Source organism: Symphalangus syndactylus, chromosome 7 (assembly GCF_028878055.3).
Source record: "Symphalangus syndactylus isolate Jambi chromosome 7, NHGRI_mSymSyn1-v2.1_pri, whole genome shotgun sequence".
Taxonomy (NCBI): domain Eukaryota; kingdom Metazoa; phylum Chordata; class Mammalia; order Primates; family Hylobatidae; genus Symphalangus; species Symphalangus syndactylus.
In genome coordinates this window covers 24,776,657-24,803,928 of record NC_072429.2, presented here as the reverse complement: position 1 = coordinate 24,803,928, position 27,272 = coordinate 24,776,657, and the positions used below count along the sequence as shown (strand labels likewise).

The 27,272-nt window shown below is 34.8% G+C and overlaps 1 long non-coding RNA gene across 1 annotated transcript; it reads left to right on the top strand.

Annotated features, from left to right (window-relative positions):
- Positions 1-1,562: 1,562 nt before the first annotated feature.
- LOC134737196 (uncharacterized) lies at positions 1,563-27,272 on the top strand. Its single transcript, XR_010121840.1, has 3 exons — positions 1,563-1,624; positions 13,227-13,286; positions 26,930-27,272. It is a non-coding gene; the product is annotated as an uncharacterized lncRNA (long non-coding RNA).

Below are 27,272 nucleotides of genomic sequence, written 5' to 3'. Positions count from 1 at the left end.
CAACATCCCTTGCCTTCTGTGATGCCTGTAACTTCCTTGTTATCCATTTTAAAGTAGTTTTAGTTTGCTACTATTTTGTTAGGATACAGCTACATTCATAAAGGAACTTGGAATGAATATATGTATGAAGCTAGAATATGCTTGGTACAAAAATTCAAAATAGGGCAGCATGAAAAAGAAAGAAATATATATACATATATATACACATACATAGTATATATATATATATATAGTTATCTGTATTCTTATGTGTACATATATATGTGTGTGTATATATATTTTTTTCTTTTTCATGCTGTTCAGTTTGGAGGTTTGAATCACAAATATGCTAGCTTTATAAAATAAGCTAAGGTTTTTTTTCTTCTTTTTATATTATCTAGAAGCATTTTTGTTTTACTGAAATTTTTTTTTTTTTTTTTTTTTTAACACTCGGTAGAAGCTAGGAGTGAAGCCACTTGAGCCAGGAGTTTACTTTGTGGGAAGATGTTTCACTACTTACTCAATTTTATTGATGGTTATGTGATAATTTAGGTTTACCTATTTCTTCTTTTTTTTACTTTTTTATTTTATTTTTGTGGGTACATTGTAGGTACATATGTTTATAAGGTACATGAGATGTTTTGATACGGGCATGCAATGTGTAATAACCACATCATGGAAAATGGAGCATCCATCCCATTGAGCATTTATTCTTTGTGTTAAAACAATCTAATTATGCTCTTCTAGTATTTTAAAATGTACAATTAAATTATTACTGACTATAGTTACCCTGCTCTGCTATCAAATAGTAGATCTTATTCATTTTTTTCTATTATATTTATTCTGAATAATATTTGCTAACATATACTTTAAAATATTTTGTCTATATTCTTTAAATTCCAAATTTACGTGCCTAAATTGTGTCCTGTTATTTTATATTTTTAAAACCTGCAATTTCTGTAGTGTGTCTTGTTTTAATTCTTGTCATTAACTATTTGGGCTTCTATTTTTCTCAAGTGTTTTTCTCTTTTGCAGTTTATGAATTTTATTTTTGATTATTTTTCATTTATTATTTATTTTTTTCATTTATATTAGCCAGAGTCCACTCATAAAACATGAACATTAGACATATTAAACATATATGTTTGTTTAATGTTAGTCCACCCCCCTGGCCTTCCTAGGATTTCCATAACTTGCTTATTATCTATTATTTTAAGTTGTTTACTTTGTGTGTGTGCGTATGTGTGTGTGTGATTATATGGATTTGATGTTATGCAATCATATGAGTTGATTAAACAAACAGTTTCTGTAAGGATGCTGTATTTGTGTCTTGCAGTAGAGCTTTAAATTGCAGGGTAGGAAATCAGGAAGGAAAGATTGATGTAAGATCAGAAACAATGAGGATAAGCTGAAACCCATAAATAGAAGGTGGACCCAATGAGGATGCACTAAGATGTTTCAATCTTTCTGCCTTTCACCTCCTTTAACTTCAGCAGATATGGATGTCCTGCAAGACAAACCAACACCCTGCATCATGGAGTTAAACATGCATTTTTCCCAGTTGTTGGAATAGCTGAAGGAAAATGGTGAAGGGGGAATGATTAGAAGAGGCAGCTGCAGGCTGATTGCAGCCCATGCCAAGGAGGTGAGCCAGCAAATATGAAACTTGTGTAAGCTGCAAGTGTACTTGGTAGCCCAATCTTTGATGTAAAAATCCATCACTTTTATCATATGCTATTGCATAAGAGCATTCCTAAATCCAGCCCATCCTGAGAAAAAGGGGAATATGTAACAAGAGGCAGCAAACATTGAGGGGCACCTTAGGGGTTTCTTACCAATTGCTTTTCTTTTCAAAACTGCATTGACAAAAAACAAAACAATCTCATATCTCAAGATAAGCAAATGCCATCAAACTATCAGGAATTATAAACCTTTTCTATATTTTCGTAACTTTAAAATTTAAAAAAACATGTTATGCAATGTTTTACTTGTTTCTTTTCTAATACTACTATATGTTTTCCAGGTAAACACAGATATTTACATAAAACATTAACAATAATAGTAGGAAGAAAGAAAACTAAAACTTGATTTGGCATGAGATAATATTCTTTTAAATTCCTTGTGGTTTATATATCTTTTCTTAAAACAAATGAGCTCATTTCAGCTCAGGCCAATATTTCATACTCTATCCAAAGAGTTCTCTATGAAAATTTGCAAGATATTCCGGGTAGCGTAACTCTAAAGATATTCGAAAGACAGGTATCAAGCAGGCTGTAAATTTCTTCTTTTATCTTTTCTCCTCTATATACTTAATAAGGACATCCTGAACAGCAATCCAAGCTGTCCTGCTTCAAAAAGCAAAAGTATAACAGCAAGTGATTTTTACGAGTACCTTGGAGAACAAGTTGAAAAAATAGATGTAGCCAAATACTATCTAAATTATCTCCATATAAAAGTAAACATTTTTCTTACTTTTCTATGGAACATAAATAATTTTAAAACTCATATGTCACTCTTTATCACCTTGCTATACAAAGTGTCAATTAAACATTTTTGGGAAGTTTGTGCAGCTACCCATATAAAGAAACTCCATTTAATATTTAACTAAGATGTGGATAACTTTCACTCAAATTCACCATGATAGTTGATCAGAATGTTGTAAAATATATTCTATAGCCTATTGTCTTTTTAAAATTTTATTTTAATTTCAATACTTTTGGGGGTACAGAGGTTTTTGGTTACAGGGATAAATTCTTTAGTGGTGATTTCTGAGATTTTGGAGCATCAGTCACTTAAGCAGTGTACACTGTACCCAATATGTAGTCTTTCATCCCTCACTCATTCCCAACCCTTACCATCTGAGTTGGCAAATTTCATTATTATTATTATTATTATTATTATTATTATTATTATTAACAGACAGAATCTTGCTCGTCTCTCAGGCTGGAGTGTAGTAACATGATCTCGGCCCACTGCAACCTCCACCTCCCAGGTTCAAGTGATTCTCGTGCTTCAGCCTCCTGACTAGGTGAGATTACAGGTGTGAGCCACCACACCCTGCTAATATTTTGTATTTTTAGTAAAGACAAGGTTTTGCTATTTTGGCCAGGCTGGTCTCAAACTCCTGGGCTCAATTGATCCACCCTCCTTGGCCTCCATTATATCATTTTTATGCCTTTGTGTCCTCAGAGTTTGGCTCCCACTTATAAGTGAGAACATACAATATTTGCATTTTCCATTTCTAAGTTACTTCACTTAGAATAATGGCCTCCAACTCCAACCAAGTTGCTGCAGAAGACACTATTTTGTTCTTTTTTATGGCTAATTAGTATTCCATGGTGTATATATACTACATTTTCTTTATCTACTTGTTGGTTGAAGGGCATTTAGGTTAGTTCCATATTTTTTTGCAATTGCACATCGTGCTGTTATAAACATGCGTGTGTATGTGTCTTTTTCATAAATGATTTCTTTTTCTTTGGGTAGATAACCCAGTAGTGAGATTGCCAGATCGAATGGTAGTTCTTCAAATCTCCATTCTGTTTTCCATAGTGGCTGTACTAGTTTACATTCCCAACATCAGTATAAAAGTGTTTGCCTTTCACCACATCGGTGCCAACATTTATCATTACTTTTTAATTATGGCCATTCTTGCAGGAGTAAGGTGGTATCTCCCTGTGGTTTTAACTTGCATTTCCCTGATAATTAGTGATGCTGAGCATTTTTTGTATGTTTGTTGGCTGTTTGTATATCTTCTTTTAAGAAATGTTTATTCATGAGGCCAGGCGCGGTGGCTCACGCTTGTAATCCCAGCAATTTGGGAGGCCGAGGCGGGCAGATCACGAGGTCAGGAGATCGAGACCACGGTGAAACCCCGTCTCTACTAAAAATACAAAAAATTAGCCGGGCATGGTGGCGGGCGCCTGTAGTCCCAGCTACTCGGAGAGGCTGAGGCAGGAGAATGGCGTGAACCCGGGAGGCGGAGCTTGCAGTGAGCCGAGATTGCACCACCGCACTCCAGCCTGGGCGACAGAGCGAGACTCCGTCTCAAAAAAAAAAAAAAAAAAAAAGAAATGTTTATTCATGTCCTTAGCCCATGTTTTGATGGGATTCTTTGTTTTTTTCTTGCTGCATTGTTGGAGTTAGTTCCTTGTAGATTCTTGATATTATTCCTCTGCTGGATGCATAGTTTACAAATATTTTCTCCCACTTTGTGGGTTGTCTGTTTACTTTTCTGATGATTTATTTCTTTGTGTGGAAGCTCTTTAGTTTAATTTGGTCCCATTTATTTACTTTTGTTTTTGTTGCATTTGCTTTTGAGGTCTTAGTCATGAATTATTTCCCTAAGCCAACGTCTAGAAGAGATTTTCCGATGTTATCTTCTAGAATTTTTAGGATTGCAGGTCTTAGATTTAAGTATTTTATCCAACTTGAGTTGATTTTTGTATAAGGTGAGAAATGAGGATCCAGTTTCATTTTTCTACACGGGGCTTCCCAAGTATCCCAGCACCATTTATTGAATAGTATGTCCTTTCCCCACTTTATCTTTTTGTATGCTTCGTCAAAGATCAGTTGGCTATAAGTACTTGGCTTTATTTCTGGATTCTCTATTCTGCTCCAATAGTCTACATGCCTATTTTTTTTCCAGTACTATGCTGTTTGGGTAACTTACAGCCTTGTAGCATAATTTGAAGTTGGGTAATGTGATGCCTCCAGATTTGTTCTTTTTGCTTAGTATTGCTTTGGCAATGCAAGTTCTTTTTTGGTTCCATATGAATTTTAGGATTGTTTCTTATAGTTTTGTGAAGAATAATGATGGTATTTTGATGGGAATTTCATTGAATCTGAGGATTGCTTTGGGCAGTATGGTCATTCTCACAATATCGATTCTACCCATCCATGAGCATGGGATGTGTTTCCATTTGTCTGTGTTGTCTATAATATCGAACAGTAGTGTTTTGTCATTTTCCTTGTAGAGATTTTTTACCACCTTGGTTAGTTATATTTCTAAGTACTTTTTTCTTTTCACAGCTGTTATAAAAGGGATTGAGTTCTTGATTTGATTATCAGCTTGGTCATTGTGGGTGTATAGCACTGATGTGATCTGTGAACAGCGACAATTTGACTTCTTTTCCAATTTGGATGCACTTTATTTCCTTATCTTGTCTGATTACTCTGGCCAGGACTTCCAGTACTATGTTGAATCAAAGTGGTAAAAGTGAGCATTTCTTGTCTCATACCAGCTCTCACAGGGAATGCTTTCAACTTTTCCCCATTCAGTAGGATGTTGGCTGTGGGTTTGACTTTTATTTTCTGTTTTATTATTATTATTATTTTGAGACAGATTCTCACTCTGTTGCCCAGGCTGGAGTACAGTGTGTGATCTCAACTCACTGCAGCCTCCGCCTCCAGGGTTCAAGCAATTCTCTGCCTCAGCCTCCCGAGTAGCTGGGATTACAGGCACCCACTACCATGCCTGGCTAATTTTTGTATTTTTAATAGAGACGGGGTTTCACCATCTTGGCCAGGCTGGTCTTGAACTCCTGACCTCGTGATCCACTCGCCTCGGCCTACCAAAGTGCTGGGATTACAACTACGTGAGCCACCGCACTTGGCCATGACTTTTATTACATTGAGGTATGTCCTTTCTATGCCTGTTTAGTTGAGGGTTTTTATCATAAAAGGATGCTTGATTTTATCAAATGCTTTTTCTGCATCTATTGAGATGATCATATGATTTTTGTTTTAAATTCTGTTTATGTGTCTATTTGTGCTCTTTCAGACTTCTTGATGTAGGCATTTAATGCTATGAACTTTCCTCTTAGCACTCCTTTTGCTGTATCCCAGAGATTTTAATAGGTTGTGTCACTATTATCATTCATTTCAAAAACTTTAAATTCCCATCTTGATTTCATGGTTAACCCAAAAATCATTCAAGAGCAGATTATTTAATTTTCATGTATTTGTACAGTTTTGAGGGTTTCTTCTGGAGTTGATTTCCAGTTTTGTTCCACTGTGGTCTGAGAAGATACTCGATCTGATTTCAGTTTTCTTAAATTGATTGAGACTTGTTTTGTGGCCCATAATGTAGTATACCTTGCAGAATGTTCTATGGGGCTGATGAGAAGAATGTACATTCTGCACTTGTTGGAAAGAATGTTCTGTAAATATCTGTTAAGTTCATTTGTTCTAGGGTATAGTTTAAGTCCATTGTTTCTTTGTTGACGTTCTGTCTTGATGATCTGCCTAGTGTTGTCAGTGGGGTATTAAAGTTTCCGACTATTAGAGTGTAGCTATCTCATTACTTAGGTCTAGTAGTAATTTTATAATAATTTTTATATGTTTATAATTATTTGTATATGTTTTATAAGTTTGGGAGCTCCAGTGTTAAGTGCATAGAAATTTAGGATTATAATATCTTCCTGTTGGACTAATGCTAATTCCAGAAAGCATTAAGAGCATTTGGTGTAAAGTCATTAGACATGTGAAAGACATTGTTTAAAACTTGAACTTTTGATTTTGCAGCCACTTAATTGTTCTCAAAAGGACATGATGAAATCTTCTACATTGACGTGTGTATACACGCTTACCAGATGGTACCTTGTGCCCAGAATATTCTCAAGAAGGAGGAAAATTTACTTAAGCTGTGTATTAGTCTGTTCTCACACTACTAGAAAGACATACCCCAAAACTGGGTAATTTATAACTAAAAGAGGTTTAATGAACTCACAGTTCCTCGTGGGTGGGGAGGCCTCAAAATCTTGGTGGAAGGCAAAGGGGAGGCAAAGGCATGTCTTACATGGCAGAAGGCAAGAAAGAATGTGTGCAGGGGAACTCCCCTTTATAAAACCACCAGATCTCATGAGACTTATTCACTACCATGTGAACAACACAGAAAGACCTGCCCCATGATTCAATTACCTCCCTCTGGGTCCCTCTCATGACACATGGGAATTATGGGAGCTACAGTTCAAGGTAAGATTTGGGTGGGAGCACAGCCAAATCATGTCAGGCTGTCACTGTGTCATCTCCAAAGGAAAGATTCTAATTTTGGTAGTTATCGATTAATAATGGGTCTAAACTAACCTAGGGTGACTATACCTTGACATCAATACCTCAGCATTCAATGGGTTTGAGGATTTCAATCTTCAGGAAAGAAAGGATCTGTATTAAAATTTTTTCAGGTCTTTTATTTTGTCCAAAGCTAAACAGCAATTGTATGTCTTAATAGGTATGGGTAAGTGTGATTTTTTTGGTGTCATTTCTTGTGTCCTAAAGTCTTCTTCTGAAAACCGATCAAGTCAAGTGATTGCTAAGGAAAACATAACTTCATTGTTTTTGTTTGTTTTTAACGGCATCTTTTGGATTTTATGTGTCTTTCAAATTTTAAAGAGTAATACTTGCTCATTGTAGAAAACTTAAGAAACACAGAAAAAATACTGAAATTTAATTTTCATAAATCATTCATAAGCCACCATTCACATTTTGATGTTTTCACTTTCAGATGTATGTGTATATATACAAGTTATCTATCTATCTATCTATTCATATTGCAAATTCTGTTTTCCAGCCTGCTTTTTATCCCTCTTAATTAAACATCGTAAATCATCTTATTGAGTGGTAAATATTCTCATACATTCTGATTTCTAACAGTTGCATAATATTAAGTTACAGGGAAATGACTTAAACAGTCTTATACTTTTACATAGTTAAGTTATAGTTTTCCAATTTATGTTATTATAAAATTTTCTGCAATGATTATCATATATAAATATTAGCTTACATCTCTGTTTATTAATTTCCACATAATAATTAACTAAAAGTAAAATTGCTACAAAACAGGACATGTTATATTGATATTTTGATCAAATCTGCTTACCACTTATTTTTACCAAAATAAGGGAATAAGACAAAGCATAACTTAGCAAAACATTCATTAATAATGAATATACTGGCCAGGAACATTGGCTCATGCCTATAATCCCAGCACTTTGGGGGGCCAAGGCTGGCAGATCACCTGAGGTCAGGAGTTCAAGACTGGCCTGGCCAACATGGTGAAACCCTGTGTCTAATACAAATACAAAAATTAGCCAGGTGTGGCACATGTCTTCAATCCCAGCTACTGGGGGAGCTGAAACAAGAGAATTACTTGAACTGGGGAAACAGAGGTTGCAGTGAGCTTAGATTGCACCACTCACTGTACTCCAGCCTGGGAGAAAGAGTAAGACTTTGTCTCAAATAAATAAATAAATAAATACACCAACATTCATAAAATAGAAATATAAGAATCCTTTGAATAAAGATGGATGTAAGGGTAGGAAAAAATTGTCCCTTTTCTGCATTTGTGATAAGCCAAATCAAATGGAAAATTACTTGAGACATCAAGTTTTCTACTCAATTTGTTGCTTTGTTCAGAGAAAAAAATAAAAGCAACGATTCATTTAACAAATTACTATCCAAATCAAAAGTATGATAATTGTGCTCTCTTTTTAGCAAATTATAATTACAGTTAATCTGCCTGGAACTTTACTATTTGTCAAACATGTTACAGGTCTAAGCTAAACAAATGTTTCAGTAATTTTTGGGAAGGCTATCCTCTGTTATTGCTATTTAACAGGTATAGGAAAAACTGCAGCTTAGAAAATCACTCATCCAAAATCAAGCAGAACTTTTATTTGAATTCTGACATTCTGATACTAGATCCCAAAAAGAAGTTTACCAAATTCAAAAACACATCAAAAAGATAATACACCATGATCAAGTGGGATTAACCACAGGGATGTAAGGATGGTTCAACATAAGCAAATCAATAAATGTGATACATAACATTAACAAAATGAAGAACAAAACCCATATGATCATAGCAGTAAATAGCGGAAATTATTATTCAACATCCCTTCATGAAGAAAATTTTCAGCCAATTAGGTAATGAAAGAACATACTTCATTATAATAAAGGCCATATAAGACAAATGTATGGCTAACATCATACTAAATTGGAACAAGACAAGAATGCTCGCTTTCAACACTCTTATTCAATACAGTACTGAAAGTTCTATCCAGAGCAATAAGGGAAGATAAAGAAAAAAAGGGCATCCAAATTGGAAAAACTACATTAATGTTGTTTCTCTTCGCAGGGACATGATCTTATACATAGAGAAACCTAAAGACTCCATCAACAAACCCTCGGAACTGATAAAACCATTTCAGTAAATGACATGGTTTGGCTGTGTCCCCACTCAAATCTCATCTTGAATTGTAGTTCTCATAATCCCCACGTGTTGTGGGATGGACCCAGTGGAAGGCAATTATGGAGCAATTACCCTCATGCTGTTCTCATGATAGTGAGTGAGTTCTCAAAAGAGCTGATGGTTTTATAACAGGCTTTCTCCCTTTTCATCAACATTTCCCCTTGCTGTTGTCATGTGAAGAAAGATGTGTTTGCTTCCCCTTCTGCCATGATTGTAAGTTTCCCGAAGCTTCCCCAGTCATGCTGAACAGTGAGTCAATTAAACATCTTTCCTTTATAAATTACCCAGTCTTGGGTATGTCTTTATTAGCAGCTTGAGAATAGACTAATACAGTAAATTTGCATGATATTAAATCAAAATTAAAAAAATCAGCAGCATTTCAATGTGCAGATAAAAAACCAACTGAAAAAGATATCAAGAAAGCAACTCCATTTACAGTAGTTACAGACAAATAAAATAAAATATTCAAACAAGGAGTTGAAACATCTTTAAAAGGAAAAGTGTAAAATACTGATGAAAGAAATTGAAGAAGACACACAAAAATAATGAAAAAACATCTCATGTTAATGGACTGGAAGAATTAATACCATGAAAATGACTAGTCTACCCAAAGTAATCTACCAATTCCTTGAAATACTTATTAAAATATCAATGATGGTCTTCCCAGAATTAGAAAAAATAACCCTAAAATTTGTATGGAACCACATAAGACCCCAAATAGTCAAAGCAATACTGAGCAAAAAGAACAAAGCTGGAGGCATCACACTCCTGACTTCAAAACTTATTACAAGGCAATAGTAACCAGAAAAGAGTGGTATTACTATAAAAGTAGACACATAGATACGTGGAACAGAATAAAAAGTCCAGAAATAAATCCACATATTTACAGCCTATTATTTTTGACAAAGCTGCCGAGAACCTACATTAAGGAAAGAGCAGCTTCTTTAATAAATGGTGCTGAGAAAACTGAATAACCATATGCTGAAGAATAAAACTGAACCTACCTCTCATCATATACAAAAGTCAACATGAATTAAAGACTTAAATGTCAAACTTAAAACTATGAAACTACAAGAAGGAAACTAAAAAAAAACTCTTCAAGACATAGGTCTAGGCAAAGATTTTATGGCTATGATTTCAGAAGTACAGGCAACAAAAGCAAAAACAAACAAATGGGACTATATTAAGCTAAGACGCTTCTGCATAGCAAAGGAAGCAATCAACAGAGTAAAGAGACAGCCCACAGAATAAGAGAAAATGTTTGCAGGCGGTACATTCGACAAGAGACTAATATCCAAAATGTGCGAGAAATTCCAACAACTTAACAGGAAAAAAATGAATAATCTGATTTAAAAGTGAGCAAAGAATTTGCACAGAATTTCTCAAAGATATGGAAATGGCCAACACATTTATGAAATAATCATCACCATAATTAATCATCAGATAAATGCAAATCAAAACCAGGAAATCTTATATCACTCCAGTTAGACTGGCTATTATCAAGAAGACAAAAATAACAAATGCTGGCAAGGATGTAGAGAAAAGGGAACTCTTACAGACTGTTGGTGGGAATGTAAGTTAGTACAACCAGTATGGAAAACACTATGGAGATTTCTTGAAAAACTCAGACTAGCAAACGATGCAGCAATCCCACTGCTAGGTATTTTTTCAAAGGAAAGAAAATCAGTTTATTGATGCAATATCTGCAACCCCGTGTTTATTGCAACACTATTCACAATAGTTAATATATGAAATAAACCTAAAAGTTCATCAACAGATGAATAGATAAAAAATGTGGTATACATACACAATTGAATACTATTGAGTCATAATAAAAATAAAATGTTGTCATTCATGGCAACATGGATAACCCTGAAGCACATTGTGTTAAAGGAAAGAAGTCAAGCACAAAAAGAAAAATACTGCAAATAGTAATTCATATGTGAGAACTAAAAAAAACTTGAGCTTATAGAAGTGGAGATTAGAATTGTGGTTACTATAGGCTGGGAAGCATAAAAATGATGAGTAGACACAAAGGTTGGTTAATAGGAACAAAATTATAGCTAGATGGAAGGAATAATTTCTAGTGCTCTACAGAACTGCATGGTGAATATAGTGAACAATAATGTATATGTTCAAAAGTTAGAAGAGAGGCTATTGAATGTTCACAACACAAAGGATTGATAAATATTTGAGGTGATGGATATGCTACTTACCCTGATTTCATCATTATACACTGTATGCATCTATCAACACATCACTGTATCCCGTAAATGTGTACAATTATTACGTGTCACCTAAAAATAAAAGGAACAAAATTAGAAATTTACTTATGTGACTATATGCTTATCATTTCACCTTATTTTTCTTCTGTGTATCTATAGTGAAAAGTTAATTATGAGAGATAAAAGCAGAGACCTAGGTATAGAAAGAATCATTAGCAGCTGACTTATATACATTGATATTTATATACATTAATTCACATTTCAATTTTTATCATCACCTACACAGCTTACCTATATTACAATTGCTACTATCTGTTTTTCTTATTGTTTTTAAATTAAGAAATAACATATAATGTGTGTATACCTTAGATGTATAGCTTTATAAACTTTTACGTATGATTAGTACCTGTAACTACTATTTTGATTAAGATTTTGAACATCTTTCAAGACCAAAAAGGATCTATTATTCCTCTTCGAAACATTATCCCCTTTTTAAATGTAATCACTATTCTGGCCACTAACACAACAGCTTAGTTTGCCCTGTATAAAATCCATATTAACGAAGTCATACAGTATAGAGTATACATATTTTAGCTTTCTTAGAAATTTTCCAATTGTTTTCCAAAGTGACGGTATGAATGTACTAGTGATGTAATTGACACCACATTGGTAACCCTTGGTATTGTCAATCTTTTCAATATTAGTTACTCTGTTGATGCATAGTTGTATGGCTTTCTGTTAATGATTCGTATCTCTGGTGATTAATGCTGCTCATTTTTTATTTGTTGTTCAGCTGATGAACTTGATATGATAACCCATTTGTGGCTTTGGCAATTTTTTTAAAATGAGTTGTTTGTTCTTTGTAAGCAATGTGTTTTGGGGTTTTTTTGTGTTTTTATCTCTGGCTACAAGTGCTTTGTCATTTTTCTCTCTTCTTTAGTACAGTTATTATTTTTAATGTTATGTGTAATAAAAATATTTGTATTTGCAAAGTAGGGATGATATTCTCTAACGTTTTTGCCTAGAAGATTTATGATTTTAGCTTTCACATATATATTTTCAATTCATATTGGATTATTTTTGTATACGGTATAAGATAGGCATCAGTTAATTTTTCCCATTTTGTTCATTTACCCCAGCAACATTTATTGGATATCCAGTTATTTTCCCTTTACATTTAATAATGTCTCATTTGTGAAATATCAAGCATGCATATATGTAGGTATATTTCCGGGATTTCTACTTAATTCCATTGGTCTAATTGTGCTACCTTACCCTAATCTTATACTGCCTTAATTACTGTAGGTTTATGTAAAGTCCAGAAATCTAATGGTGTAACTTTTCCAACTTGGTTCCTCTTTAAGCTCGCATTAGTTAGTACTTCCAGTACGACGTTGAACGTGAGTAATGAGTTAGGCTACCTAGATATATTTTACAGTGTTTATTTGTCACCTTCCCTGCTAGAGATATGAGGGGATCTCTGGCTTTTCACTATGAGAACTTGGTGGGAATCCTGATGATAGAACTCACCTTAATGTAGGACGTCCCTTAAGACTGCAATGGGAGTTTCACACCGTATAGCTTGTTCACACTCAACCTTCAGAAATTTATCAAAATTGCTACTTAGGTGATTACAAATTTATGACTCCAGGAGAGCATACCTCAGCTGTTCTTCTCTGATTTGAGGTGGCAGTCTGCTCTGTGAACTTAGTTCTGTGATAGCCATAAGAAAATTATTGCTAAATGTTTCTCTTGATTTTTCTTGTTCTCAGGATAGCAGTGACAACTTTCAACTCTATATATTGGAACTGAAACTGGAAATTCTCTACCAGGTACATATAATATGACAACTATTCAAGCTGCAATCAAGTCTACTATTTTTTCTTTTTTTCTTTTTTCCATGTATGTTTTCATTTCTTTCGTTTTTGTCACATTCTTTGAGATTAAGTATTTTGTTTCATTTTATTTCTTTATTAGCTCTTTAATCACATTTTATTTTGTTACTCATTTTATTCTTTTAATTGTTACTCTATAGATTAAATTATGTGTCCTAGGTTTATTCACACTATTGATTAAATTCGTTTATTTGCTGCTTCCCAGAGAATGTAAGAAACTTACAACATCATAACTTCATTTACCACTTCCTAATCTTTGTGCTAAATATAATTTTAATATATTATAAACTTCATAGGATATTATTATTTTTCTTTTAATAAATAGCTAATATTCAATTATATTTATCACTCTACTTAACTTTCTAGTCTTTTCGTGTGTTTTTTTCTTAGCGTTTTGTGCTTTCATTTGTGATAATTTTCCCTTTAACTAATATAAATAATTTCATCTTGCTGGCAAGAAACTATTGAAAAATATGAGCTTTTTAATAAAAAACAAAATTCCTTTCAAAAAATTTTAATTACTGAAGAATATTTTATCTGCATATAATTCTGAGTTGGCAGCATTTTTTTCTTTTATCTCATTCAAGATTATCTGAATTTTTTTAGATTTTTTAAAAGGTTTATCATTTGTCTATTATTACTTCCTTTTAAATGTTTTAAAAATTTTTTAATCTGGCTACATTTAAGATGTCAGCTTTTTGACTATCATATGCTTAGGTATGGTTTCTTTGTATTTATTTATTCTGCACAGGGCTTGCTAAATTTTTTGAATCTGTGGGTTTTCATCATATTAGGAAAATTACTGAACAATATTTTTTCAAATGTTATTTATGCTCAGTGCTAACCTTCTTTATTTTAGGAACTCAAAAATAAATGTATATCATATATTTGACCATACCTCACATTTCTTAGAAACTATTTTTTGTTCTTTTCTGTCTACTCTAGATCTCTTCCATTAATTTGTCTTTTACCTTTCAAGTAGTTTTTTCTTCTCTCTCCACTCTCCTCTTAAAACACCCAAGTTCTTAAGTTCAGGTATTGTATTTTTCCATCCCAAAAATGTCCATATGACTTTTTAAATGGATTCTCAGTTGTCTCTAACATAGGATTATAGTTATGCTGATGCCTTTGTCTACAATACCCAGTGTTTTGAATATCTTTGGTTATAATTTTACTGTCTTTTTTTCCTCTTTATTCCCTGCTGCTTTTTCTTTCTTTCGTGTTTTTTTGATTGCATTGGATATCATGGAAGATATGTGGTGGGTATATATTATATAACCTTTATTTAAGGAGCATTCTGAAGTACGCCCAGAGACAGTGGACCTGGGGGACATGCGACATACTGAGACACCAGCTGGGGCAGCCAAGGAAGCGGTGGCATCACCCATCCCTAAACCCAGGCTGCACAGCTCACATGGCTCCAAAAGGGATCTGTCGGACAGTGATTGGTCAGGCAATACGATTATAAGTGAATCACTTTGTATCAAACTTTGGTTTTAGGCTTTGTTGAATATCTTTTTTTCTTAAAAATATGACATGATCCTAATCCTAGATTATGCCTTCATTGGAGTTTCAGCCGAACCCCAGAGTGTCTATCAATGTCTCTTTAGTTGGGCACAGAACTTAAGCTCTCGCATCCAAAATGGAGGCATATAAATAGAAAAAACAACTTAAGCTCTATCTCCCCAATACTGTATAAGCTCTGAATTATTTGCCTGGATCTCCAGCTTCCCAGTGGTTCTGCCTTCCAGACCTCCTGAAGTTTTCCCTTGTAGATGTGTAGGAGTTGGTAAAGACATTAACAAGGGTTGTTTACAAAGATTTTTGGAGCCTCTTCTGTGCTTCCTTCTCTCTAGGACCAGGTTTCCCAAATCCCAACTGTCTGGCCAGTTCTCAGTACTAAATCTACATTCCCCGCCTGCAGAGACCACCGTTCTCTGCTTAACAACCTATTTCCCTACACCACATTTTAGAGCAGGGATTGACCAATATTTTAGTAGGGAATGTAGTTTGCTGATCCCTGTTTTCATGGGTTCTCAGGACAAAAGCCACAGTAAAAGTGAAGTTCAACTCTTGTACCTCCCTTATTTCAATAATTTTTCATATTATCCAGAAAATAGAAAAGAAACACCTGATTGCTTGGAAATATTCTGCCCAGATTTTATAGTTTTTTTCAGTGTATGTGTGTGTGTGTATGTGTTTTACAGTGATTTGGTCTGATGTCATCTTATGCCATCTTTTATAGAACCAGTTGTGTGGTCTTATTATTTTCACATAAAGTTTGTAGTTAAATTATAAGAAAAGATAAATATGACTCTTGCTGTAATTCTACATGTTCTCTGATTACTTCAAAGGAAGATAGATGTAAGGCATAAAGTTTAGAGAGGGTAGAAGGTAAGGATGAAGGCAAAATAAAACAATGGGAGGGTGGGGTGAGCTCTTTTTCATACATTGTATTGATCAACCAGAGAAGTTGTACAGTTCTGTCCCCCTGCCTCAAAAGATGAAGATATAAGCAAGTACCATGTCCTTTTTCTTAGAGCTCTTTTATTTGTTTTGAATCCTTTCTCATTTAATTAGCATCAATCTTACACATACTCTGATCAGAGCTAAACATAAATATCTCAGAGCAATATGTGAATAATATGAAGCTTGCTTGAAGTTTGAAATTCTCTTAACTATTTCCCATTTCCATTAACATATATAACTGATAGAGGCTGTTAGAATCTTCTCATCTTTTTTTATAAAAGAATGTCTGCATTAAGAATACATTAGAGAGTGAGGCAGAGCAAAATGGAGGAATAGAACTCTCCACTGATCACCTACCTCCACCCCTAGAAAAACACAAATTTAACAAGTATTTACACACACACACCCACACGACTTTCATAAAAAGCAAAAATCAAGTGAGTACTCATACTATTAGGTTTTAACTTCATATCACTGAAAGAGGCACTGAGAAGGTAGAAAAAACCGTCTTGAATCTCAACACCATAACTCCCCGACCCCCAGCATCACTTGTGTGGTCAGAGAGCTTCTCTGCGTGCTGAGAGATGGAAAATACAGCAATTTTGAGGGATTGAACTCAGTGCTGTCCTGTTAGAGCTGAAAGAAAAACTAGACCAAGCTGAGGTGATGCCTGCCCACAGAGGGAGCATTTAAACCAGCCCTAGCCATAGGGGAATAGCTGATTATAGAGATTCAAACTTGAGTGCCAACAAACCTTGCCACCTAGGGCTACTGTGTTCTGTGTTTTCAAGTTAATTTGAAAGGCATTCTAGACCACAAGGACGGCAAAACCTAGATGAGTCCTAGGGCTGAAGTACGCCCAGAGACAGTGGACCTGGGTGACATGCAACATACTGAGACACCAGTTGGGGCAACTGAGAAAGTGCTGGCATTGCCCCTCCCTAAACCCAGGCTGCACAGCTCACATGGCTCCAAAACAATCCCTTTCCTTCTACTTGGAGAGGAGAGGAGAGGACAGGAGAGGAGAGGAGAGGCAAATGTGGAGAGGACTTAATCTTGCATCTTGGATACCAGCTCAGCAATAGTAGGATAGGGCAATGATCAGAGTCATGAGTCTCCCATTCCAGACCCTAGCTAGCAGATGACATTTTTAGACACACTCTCGGCCAGAAGGGAACTCTCTGCCTTGAAGGGAAGGACCCAGTCCTGGAAGGATTCATCAGTTGCTAACTGGAGAGCTCTTGGGCCCTGAATAATCAGCAACAATACCTAGGTATTACATCAAGGTCCTTGAAAGAGCCTTTGAGATTTGCTGGCTTCAGGTGAGACTCAGCACATTCTCAGCTGTAGTAGTTATGGTGCAAAACTCCTTCTTTTTAAGAAAAGCAGAGGGTAAAGTAAAGGGGACTTTGTCTTGCACCTTAGGTATCAGGAGACCTATAGTGGGTAGAACACCAAGCAGGCTCTTGGGGTCCCTGATTCCAGGACATCAACATTACTTCATGATAAACATCCTTCATCATATTCAACATCCCTTCATGAATTCAACATCCCTTCATGATAAAAGCCCTCAAAAAACTGGGATGGAAGAACATACCTCAACTTAATAAAAACCATATATGACAGACCATTCAGCTAGTATCATACTGAATGAGAAAAATCTGAAAGCCTTTCCTCTAAGATCTGGAACACGACAAGGATGCCCAGTGTCACCATTGTTATTCAACATAGTACTGGAAGCCCTAACTAGAGCAATCAGACAAGAGAAATAAATAAAGGCCATCCAAATTGGAAAGGAAGAAGTCAAACTATCTTGTTTGCAAAAGAAATGATCTTATATTTGGAAAAACCTAAAGACTCCACAAGGAAACTCTTAGAACTGATTCATTTAGTAAAGTTGCAGGATACAAAATCAACTTGCAAGAGTCAGTAGCATCACTATATTCCAACAATGAACAATGTGAAAAAGAAGTTTAAAAAGTAATCCCATTTATGATAGCCACACATAAAATTAAATACCTAGGAGTTAACTTAACCATATAAAACACTGATGAAAGAAATTGAAGAAAACACCAAAAAATGGAAATATATTTCATGTTCATGGATTTTCAGAATCAATATTGTTAACATGTTCACACTACCCAAAGCAATCTACAGATTTGATGCAATCCCTATCAAAATACCTATCATATTCTTCAGAGAAAAAGAAACAAATACCAAAATTTATATGGAATCACAAAAGACCCAGAATGGCCGAAGTTATTCTAAGCAAAAAGCAAAAACATACTGGAAACATAACATTACTTTTCCTCAAGTTATATTACAGAGCTATAGTAATCAAAACAGCATGGTAGTGACATAAAAAACAAACACATAGGGCCGGGCACGGTGGCTCATGCCTGTAATCCCAGCACTTTGGGAGGCCAAGGCGGGCAGATCACGAGGTCAGGAGATCGAGACCATCCTGGCTAACACAGTGAAACCCCATCTCTACTAAAAATACAAAAAATTAGCCGGGCGAGGTGGCGGGTGCCTGTAGTGCCAGCTACTGGGGAGGCTGAGGCAGGAGAATGGCATGAACCCCGGGGCGCGGAGCCTGCAGTGAGCCGAGATCACGCCACTGAACTCCAGCCTGGGCGACAGTGAGACTCTGTCTCAAAAAAAAAAGAAAAAAAAAAACAAACACATAGATGAATGGAACAGAATAGAGAACTCAGAAACTAATACCCACATCCACAGTGAACTCATTTTTGACAAAGCTACCAAAAAATACACTGGGGAAGAGACAGTCTCTTTAATAAATTGTGCTGGGGAAACTTGAGATTCATAGGCAGAAGAATTAAACTAGACTTTTATGTATCACCATATACAAAAATCAAATCAAAATGGATTAAAGACTTAAATTTAAGACCTTAAACTATGAAACTATGAAAAGAAAATATTGAGGAAAATCTACAGGACAGTTGTCTGGGCAAGAATTCTACAGCAATACCCCGCAAATACAGACAACTGAAGCAAAAATGGGGACAAATGAGATCACATGAAGTTAAAAAGCTTCTACACAACAAAGGATACAATAAACAAAGCGAAGGGAAAACCCACAGAATGGGAGAAAGTATTTGCAAACTACCCATCTGACAAGGGATTAATAACGAGAATATAACGAGCTCTAACCACCCTACAGGAAAAAAAAAAAAAAAAAAAAAAAAACCTAATACTCTATCAAAACGGGGGCAAAAGATTTGAATAGACATGTCTCAAAAGGAAGACATACAAATAGCAAACAGCCATATGAAAAGGTACTCAGCATCACTGATCATCAGGGAAATGCAAACGAAAACTGCAATGAGATATATCATATCATGCAGGTAAAATGACTTATATACAAAAGACAAGCCATGACAAATATTTGCGAGGATATGGAGAAAAGGGAACCCTTTTCTACATTTGGTAGAAATGCAAATTAGTACAACCACTATGAAGAACAGTCAGGAGGTTCCTCAATAAACTAAAATCTGAACTATCATATGAATCAGCAATCCCATTGCTGGATATCTACCCAAAATAAAGGAAATCAGTATATCGAAGAGATATCTGCACTCCTGTGTTTGTTGCAGCACTGTTTACAATAGCTAAGATTTGGAAGCACGCTACGTGTCCATCAACATATGAACTGATAAAGAAAATCTGGTACATGTACACAGTGAAGTACACAAAGGAGTTCAGCCATAAAAAGGGATGAGATTTAGTAATTTGCAACAACATGGATGGAACTGGAGATCATTATGTTAAGTGAAGTTAGCCAGGCACAGAAAGACAGACGTTGCATGTTCTCACTTATCTGTGGGATTTAAAAATCAAAACAATTGAACTCATGGACAAAGACAATAGAAGGCTAATTACCAGAGGCTGAGAATGGTAGTGGAAAGTGGCGGTGAGGTAGGTATAGTTAATGGGAACAAAAAATAACTAGAAAGAATTAATAAGACTTACTATTTGATCACACAACAGGATAACTGTGATTAATAATGATTTAATTGTGCTTTTTAAGATAACTTAAAGAGTGTAATTGGATTGTTTGTAACTCAAAGGATAAATGCTTGAGAAGATGGATACCCCATCCTCCATGATGTGCTTATTTCACTTTGCATGTCTATTAAAACGTTTCATGTATCTCATAAACATATATACCTACTATGTACCCACAAAAATTAAAAATAAAAACAGTGAAAGGGAATACATTACAAAATGCCTTCAGGGAAAGTTGTGTTCTAGAGCTTAAATAATAATATTACTTAATAAGAAAAGTTACCTAATAAAGTTTTTAACCTGAGGCTCAAATTTCTTGAATATTAATTAAATTCTTCAAGGAAGACATTTTTCAAATCCAAAGAAATGAAAATAAGTGATACTTTTTCCTAAGTAGCTAGGAAAAGTTGGGGAAAAAACTCCAGAAAACTTATTTAGAGGCAATACGTATGTCTCAAGTAGTGTAGGTATTCAAACTCTAAGCATAATTCAGCTCACATCCTTCACTCCACCTGAAGTGAGGTTTGCAAATACTAAAAATAACACCAAGTCGTTTGTATTGACCAGCATTGCATTTGTAAAATCACAAAGCCATTGCATAGAAATGTCCTTGATTTATATTTACCTCAAGTTAGCTAAATCCAACATGAAGTAAAGAATTCTAAATTGTTACAAAGACACATTCTTTGCTGTAACTACTCAAGGTATATATGCATGTAGAAGAAAGATTTGAAATAATTCCAAAATATAGTGGGGTTAAATTGCCCACAGAAAGTACCTAAAATCTCTTTAAGTATGGTGTTAACTCCTTACTTATCATATAGCTAATGTTCTCACTCTAAATATGAACTTTTAAAATATTTTAATATATTTTTTAGAGAGATGGTCTCACTGTGTTACCCAGGCTTGTCTCAAACTCCTGGCCTCAAGCCTCTAATGATCCTCCTGCCTCAGCCTCCTGAGTAGCTGAGACTACAAGCACAAGCAACCTTGCCCATCTTCTAAATATAAATTTTAACATGTGGAATTAAAAATTAAAGGGCGTTAAGGAAAGCTCTATTTGACATTTATTGCAACTGATGACCTATGGACAGATAGACTCACTTTGTACAGCAAGAACCCCAAGAATTATTTCTAAAAATCCTAAGAACTAACTAACACTTACTGAACACTTAAAACAGTGTCAAACACTACACATAAGTTATATTTTTAGCTTTCCCACTACATTATAAATTATTATGTCCATTATGTACAAATAACTAGGGGCCCAAGATGGTCAAGTGACTCGCAATTCTGCAAACTAGTCAGTGTCAAAGCAGTGTCACCCTAGGTCTCGCCGTTAAAAGCCGTGGCTCTCAATGCCTTTGACATTTTGCCTCTGAGCTAACATGACAGTTATGAAAAATTAGTTCTTTTGGGTTTTAGTCAATTAAACTATAAGCTCAGAAAGGCTGAGAGCACTTCTGTTGATTATTTTATTCACTCATTTGTTAATTCATTTAACAAATGTTTATTTAATGAAGATCCCCTGGGCATTAGAAATTTAAAACAAGACAGAAAATAATCCCTGTATCATGAAAATTATATTCTAGTTAGGAAGACTGAAGCATAGTAAGAAAAATAAATAAGATAATTTCTGTTAGTGCTAAGTTCTATGAAAATTATAAAATGTGATAGAAATGGGTCAAATTTAGCTAGAGTGGTAATGTGAAACCATTTTTGCAGAAGAAACATTGGAGTTTATAAATGCACAACTCTCCATTAGCATTTTGAAGACAAGATTTCACATCTGTCGTCTTAATTTTGATTAATTCAAATTCAATTTTTTCTCTCCATTTCTTTAAAATTACTTTAGATGAAAAGTCACAGAGCTCCTTAGATGGAAATGTCTCCTTCTGTTGCTAACATTCTTCTTTTTAATCACACTTACTGCTTCAAAGTAAGAACATTTTTTTGAAAAGAATGAGCTTCTGTAATAGTATAACTTTGAGGAAAAGGTGATTATTTTTCCCATTGCTTGTCACTTAACAATTCAAAGGGCCTCTTTTGCCATTGTTAGTCTTGTTGCAGATGGCTCTAATAAGAGAGCGAAGAATAATCTGCTTTAGTAAACGAGGCATATCAATTCATGAGATAGTAGTGAGTTTCTTTCTTTTCTAATGTTAGAAAAAGTATTAACCAACTAAGCGAATAAGGGAAACGTAGTGATAATATCCAATAGTCATTTGGGCACTATCTTTTTTTAGTTTCCCAAATTGAATAACCGTCACTACTCGTATGAACCAAATACTTCCCTCATGTTTACCTTGAAATATAACAAAAAGGAATTCAGGCTAAATTTTTTTTAATCACAAAATTCTTATCACTTTCTTTTTTTTTTTTTTGAGACGGAGTCTCGCTCTGTCGCCCAGGCTGGAATGCAGTGGCGCAATCTCGGCTCACTCCAAGTTCCGCCTCCCATGTTCACGCCATTCTCCTGCCTCAGCTTCCCGAGTAGCTGGGACTACAGGCGCCCTCCACCACGCCCGGCTAATTTTTTGTATTTTTAGTAGAGATGGGGTTTCACTCCGTTAGCCACGATGGTCTTGATCTCCTGACCTCACGATCCCCCCGCCTGGGCCTCCCAAAGTGCTGGGATTACAGGCGTGAGCCACCGCGCCCGGCTGCAAAATTCTTATCACTTTCATAATACACCGCAATATTTATTGCTTGTTCACTTTACTAAGACAATCTCTGAATTAAATTTTTGTTTGTAATATTTCCTGATAGCATCTGAAAGCCTGAAATAAAACCTCTGTATATAGAGGCAGTTAGAAACTTAACTTTCACTGGGGAAAATGTATCACCAAGGAGAAAGACTTTAATAATATTCTTCTTTTAGAGGACAAGATAGCCAACAGCTATTAAAATTCTGAAATAGCATTGTAAATTGTAATTATATATTGTTTCACTATGGCCAAACTATGATTAAAATAATATTTATATTCTTGTTACCAAAAAGGTACAGCACATTTTTTTTTTATTTTGCCTCCTATTAATTGAAGCTATATAATCTCTAAAGGCGAGAATACAGCCATCTGCTCTTTCTTCTTCCTTTAATTAGTTTGTGTTGGCTTTGACAAGGTGTTACTGGAGATTTATTGCAAACAATTTCACTGCACTGGAGCCTAGGTCCTAGGCAAAATCTGAGTGCCCTATGGCGTGTGTGCATGGTTTTTCAATGGGCTAATTTCCAAAAGAAAGCTCAGAATCTGTAAAAGAGGCATGATACAACTGATGTCCTACTCGATAGACTCTTGTTGAAGGCAAGAGTCTGTTATCAAAACTCTTATTTTGTTAACTTTTTATTGTTATCTTGTCTGAACAATCAATATGTCTTTCTAAATTTTTGTTCCACAGATGTTCAGTCCTCTTTCTCTAGGACTTTCTTTGTAAGCTCCATTAGGGAAGGTTGTTTAAAGAATAAATGTTTCCTGTTTTCCTTACTTGCTGTCTCTTTGAAATGTTGTTGAATAGTGATGCTTTTCCTCCTGAGAATGTTCTAATAATTAAGTTTTCCTGGAAACATACAACCTACCAAGATTGCATCAGCAAGAAATAGAAAACCTGAGCAGACCAATAACAAGTATCAAGATTGAAGCAGTAATAAAGTCTGCCAACAAAGAAAAACCCAGGACCGGATGAATTCACTGCTGAATTCTCCTAAAGATATAAAAAAGAACCAACATCAAACTTTCTCAAACTATTCCAAAAAACAGAAGTGGAGGGAATTCTCTATAACTCATTCTATGAGGATGGCATGACTCTAATACCAAGATGAGAGAAGGACACAACGAAAAGAAAACTACAGGCTGATATCCCTGATGAACACTGAAGTGAAAATCCTCAACAAATACTAGCATACCAAATCCAACAACAGGTTAAGAAAAGATAATACACCATGATAAAGTGACATTTATCTTAGGGTTGCAAGGATGGCTCAATATTTGCAAATCAATAAACGTGATGCATCACATTAACAGAACAAAGGAAAAAACACATGACCATCAATAGATGCAGAGAAAGCATTTGACAGGAATAAAAATCCCTTTATGACAAAAACTCTCAAGAAACTCAGCATAGAAGAATCATACCTCAAAGTAATAAAGGCCATATATGACAAACACCATACTGAATAGGGGAAGGTTGAAAACCTTTCATCTAAAAACTGGAACAATACAGGATGCCCACTTTCGCCACTCCTATTCAACATAGTACAGAGAGTCTAGTAAGAGCAATTAGGCAATAAAAAGAAATAAAACCAGTCAAATTGGAGAAGCAGAAGTCAAATCGTCCATCTTCTCAAATGGCATAATCTTATATTAGGTTGGTGCAAACATAACTGCAGTTTTTTTCTAATATCTGGGAATAAACAAATGACTTCACAAAAAAACTTTTAGGACTGATGAACAAATTCAGCAAAGTTGCAGAACATAAAATCAACACACAAACATCAGTTGCATTTCATACATCAATAATGAAATAGCTGAAGAGAAACAAAGAAGACAAACCTATTTACAATAGTTATTAAAAAAATACCTAGGAATAAATTTAACCAAGGAGATAAAAGATCTCTACAAGGAAAACTACGAAACACTGTTGTAAGAAATTGAAGAGGATGTAAATAAATGGAAAGACATTCCATGTTCATGAATTGGAAGAATTAATATTGTTAAAATGAACATACTGTCCAAGTTAATCTATAGATTCAATGCAATCTCTATCAAAATACCAATGTCATTTTCACAGAATTAGAAAAAAAAAACTAAAATATTTATGGAACCAAAAAAGCAAAAGCAATCCTAACCAAAGTAAGGAAAGAAAAATGGGAGGAAGGAAGCAAGGAAGGAAGGAAGGGAGGGAGGCCGTTAACATGTAATAATTCACGAAGTATACAAGCCACAGTTGAATCATGAATTCATTTAAAAACATATCTTTGGCTGAAACTTGATAAGTATTTTCTTTTTAATTATAATTTTCAATATATTTGAATGCAGAGGTTTTAACAGCAAATAGAAATATTCATGGATTGTGATTTTTCTGTGCGAACTATACATACTGGTTGATCTTGCATTTTCACTCATCATTTTATGTCTTTTGATTGTCAAGTAATATTTAGTGATTGATAACTGAATGGCTATCAATTATATGTGATAAATGCATTGATTAATTTAACAAAGGTTATACATATATTATAGGAAACTAGCTCCCTTGCACTCACAACTATTTATGTTTGAATCATTTGTGAGGAATGTAAATGGACAAATGTAAATATTTTCTAAATGATGGTAGGTAGGATTATGTACTTAATCATAAATCAGAAATTATAAATATTATATACTTAAATAATTATTTGAGACTCTAGTGAGGTAATCTTACTATGTCTTTTAAAAATTCCTAAGTAGGTAATATCAAATGTCAGGAATGGTGTGGAGTTACTGAAATATATTTCTGGTTGAAAGAGTACATTGGTAAAATGACTTCAAAAAATAATTTAGTATGACCTGATAGTGTTGAATTTGCACACAGCTTACGGCCCAGCAATTTCATTCTTAAGCATATGAATATATATCCTCAAATCTTCTAGAAGAGATATGTTCCCATAACATTACGTGCTGATTGCCTAGAGGTCTTAGCTTCAGAGGGAGGAATGCTGCCACCAGGAGACACCACAATGATCCCATTAAACAGGAAGTTAAGATTGTCACCTGGACACTTTGGGCTCCTCCTACCTTTAAGTTAACAGGCTAAGAAGAAGTTACAGTGTTGGCTGGAGTGATTGACCTTGACTATTAAGATGAAATCAGTCTACTAGTACACAACAGAGGTAAGGAAGAATATACATGGAATATAGGAGATCTATTAGGTTGTCTTTTATTATTACCATGCCCTGAGATTAAGGTCAATGGGAAACTACAACAGCTCAATCCAGGCAGGACTACAAATGGTCCAGATCCTTCAGGAATAAAGGCTTGGGTCACTCCACCAGGAATAAAAAACAAAAGAAAACAAAACACAATCTGATGAGGTGCTTGCTGAAGGCAAAGGGAATACAGAATGGGTAGTAGAAGAAGGTAGTCATCAATACAAGCTATGACCACGTGACCAGCTGCAGAAATGAGGACTGTAATTGTGATGAGTATTTCCTCATTGTTTTTTTAAATACGTGTTTGTGCATGTATACACTTGTACTAAGAAAATATGTTTATTTTATTTCCTTTCTCCTTTATCGTGTGATGTAAGATTTATTGACTTCATATCAGCATTTAAGTATTGTTAACTTTATGTGATAGTATTTGGGTTGGGGATTGGTTCATTTCTGGTTGTACAAAGGATAGTTGTATGATGTTAGGCGTAATTATGACCTTATTGTTGTCTTTATTTGAAGATTATGTATGATCTCAGGAGATGCGTATGGGTTCAAATTCACAAGGGGTGGACTTGTGATGGTTAATACTGAATGTCAACTTTATTTGATTGAAGGATGCAAAGTATTGATCCTAGGTGTGCCTGTGAGGGTCTTGCTAAAAGAGATTAACATTTGAGTCAGTGGTCTGGGAAAGGAAGATCCACCCTTAATCTGGGTGGACACCATCTAATCAGCTGCTAGCATGGCTAGACTATAAGGCAGGCAGAAAAGCATGACAAGGCTAGACTGTCCTAGCCTGCATCTTTCTCCCATGCTGAATGCTTCCTGCCCTCAAACATCAGACTCCATGTTCTTTGGCTTTGAAACTTGAACTGGCTTTCCTTGCTCCTCATCTTGCAGACAGCCTATTGTGGGACCTTGTGATAGTATGAGTTAATACTAAATAAACTCCCCTTTATATACATGTATATATATGTATGTATGTATGTATATATATATATATATATATATATATATATATATATATATATATATATATTCTATTTGTTCTGTCCCTCTAGAGAACCTAAGATATTTAAAATTATATATAAAAGAACAGCTTGTAATTAAATAAATAGTGCATGACCACCAACATTAGAAGAGGTAAGTAATGTTTGATATATTAATTCCACAGACTATTCTACAGCAGAGAAAACAACTGAATAATAGCTACATGAAATGACATGGATGAGCTGCAAGATGTAAATCAAGCGAAAAGAAAACTTGAAGAATATACAGCTTAATTCTATTGATGCATATTTCAAATAAAACAGGAAACTTTTAGAGATACAAATATATACAAGTAAATAGAAGCAAAGGAACAATAAATAACTCAATATGATGAGTACCCTGAAGGTGGAGAGAAAAAGATGGGAAAGGGATTGGGCACACAAAGAATTTTAAGCCAACAATTTTTTAATTAAACTGAGTGTTGTGCCCACAAAAGATCACAATATCTTTATTCTTAATCCTTTACA